Source organism: Epinephelus moara, chromosome 21 (genome assembly GCF_006386435.1).
Source record: "Epinephelus moara isolate mb chromosome 21, YSFRI_EMoa_1.0, whole genome shotgun sequence".
NCBI lineage: Eukaryota > Metazoa > Chordata > Actinopteri > Perciformes > Serranidae > Epinephelus > Epinephelus moara.
In genome coordinates this window covers 32580347-32582502 of record NC_065526.1, presented here as the reverse complement: position 1 = coordinate 32582502, position 2156 = coordinate 32580347, and the positions used below count along the sequence as shown (strand labels likewise).

Below are 2156 nucleotides of genomic sequence, written 5' to 3'. Positions count from 1 at the left end.
CAACAAAGATAAATAATAATATCCAGGTAATGTATAATAATAATTAATAACTACTCCATTGAAATACAGCTTGAAAAGAAACACTGTACAGCTTACTCAATAGATACAGTATAAAAACGCCTTTCTTGTTAATCAAACTACTAACGTTTATTTAAATTTAAAAGATGAACCCTTTGTTTTTGTCATATAACATTAATTTACTGACCTCCTCTCCAGTTTTGATAGAGTTGCTTTAGTTGAACCTAGTGAAACAGCGCCCCCTCACAAGTGGTGAAAGGTGGTATTGCACTGCTACAGGGGGCACGTGCAGTCTACCGGAGGAGAGCCAGGTTAAGTTGGTGTCTCTTGATTAGCAGTTTTAGGCATCAGTAAAACGGTGAATAATTAATACTCCGAGGGAAAGTATAAAGGGAATTGTGGTCTCTCACCTATGAAACCGTGGTAAGCAACTTTTTTTTTCCAACGGAAACATCCGCGAGAAAGTTTTCCAATGCTGATAATGACTTTAGCTAACGTTACCGTGTTTTTGCGTGAATAGTAAGCTAGCAGCAATGGAGGGTGCATTTCTGGTAATTTCCTGGTAACCAGCTGCTTAGAATGAGTGACTGAGTAAACAACTGCTGTGAGAAGAAGACGGAGAAAGGACACCTGTGGACAGGAGAGAATTGGACAGCCGCCGAGATGGAGTTGTCTTTGGTGACGGAGCTGAGTCCAGTGGGAAATGGCATGACGTGGTTCCTGAAAACTTTGCCACCATGAGGGACAGGGGACTTCAAATGGGCGGTAAGTGAATCAAACACACCCCTCCTCCCTCTCTGCTGGCATACCTTATGTGGTTGTATGGTTGAAGTTTGACATTGTGTACCAACATTTGGTCAGGGCCTGTTGCCAAGTGATGTAGAGTTCTCCACTTTTACATTCATGATATAGGCTATAGTCAGTTGTCAAGTCATCTGTTTGAAAGTGTGTGATTTGTGATAGGTTGCAGCCTGTGAAGAGGTCTGGTGCTTTTTCATCTTTGCATGCTGTATTTAATTAGTTATCAGCTTTAAAAGGTAGCCTACTGCGTTTTTGTGTTTGATGTTTTTTTGACTTTTTAATGTAATCTGTCAACCAGATTGGGTTATCTGTGATATTCCCTGACTGCTAATTGGAATAAGAGACATGTGTAAGTCATGTATCTGTATGATATATGCATTTTTATAACATGAACTTGTCTAAATGGGGTCAAAAACGTCCTTTATGGTTAGTAGTCTAATCTAAACACATTCATTTTGCATGTAGTGATGCCATCTCAGATATACTTTGTGCCTTTTATACAGCAACTCCATGCTAATATTTGTCTGAGTAATAATAAGTAATTCTCTTGGCTTTCTGTTCATTTCACACATATTGATCAGCCAAAATATTGAAACCACCAGCCAACCAAATAATAATAATTTAAAGGAAAAAAGTCATGTCACTTAATGCTGCTGGTGGATGAAACTGGGGGGTGGCAGCGGCGGCGGAGGGAGCAGTAGCAGCAACATTAACATTAACCTCTGTCTCTTGGTCGTCTGTCGGTAAAATCTCAGCCTCAGCAGGTTCTTTTGCTTTAGTTTTTTGTCTTTTTGCGGGAGGCTCTGCAATACCTCATGATACTTTTTCTTAATTCTTCTTCTACGGGGGTTCAGAGCATGGAGGTACATTAACAACAACAGCTATCCACCTCGCCGCGCTGTGATGACGTCATGACTGATGTACTTACGTGACCGAAGATCATCTCTGCCTGAAATACACATTACTCTGCCAGGAAACCAGCCTATACCAGCATCGTTCTCCAGTAACAAAAAATGCATTTTTCGCTGGTAAAAAATAACTCGCCAGAGTGGCGAGCGGTCTTAAAAATTTACCAGCCAGAGACAAAATCTACCCGTAATTGGCGAGTGGCGAGTGTTAGTTTTGGACCCTGGTCACAATACAATATTCTGCTGGGATACCTTTGGTCCTGGCATTTATGTAGATGCCACTTGACATGTGCTAACCACCCAAACACTGTTTCAGACCAAGTGCGTCCCCCCATGGCAACTGCATTGCCTGATGACAGTGCCCCCCCCCCCCCCCAGCAGGACAGCGCACCCAGCCACAGGGCACAAATTGCTCAGGGCGGCCCCCCC

The 2156-nt window shown here is 42.4% G+C and overlaps 1 protein-coding gene across 1 annotated transcript in view; it reads left to right on the top strand.

Annotated features, from left to right (window-relative positions):
- Positions 1-310: 310 nt before the first annotated feature.
- LOC126382478 (E3 ubiquitin-protein ligase Rnf220-like) overlaps positions 311-2156 on the top strand; it is a 163993-nt gene continuing 162147 nt past the window's right edge. Inside the window, exon 1 of the mRNA XM_050032363.1 lies at positions 311-783. The gene's annotated coding sequence lies outside the window, so the exon portion shown is untranslated. The remainder of the gene's footprint in view (positions 784-2156) is intronic.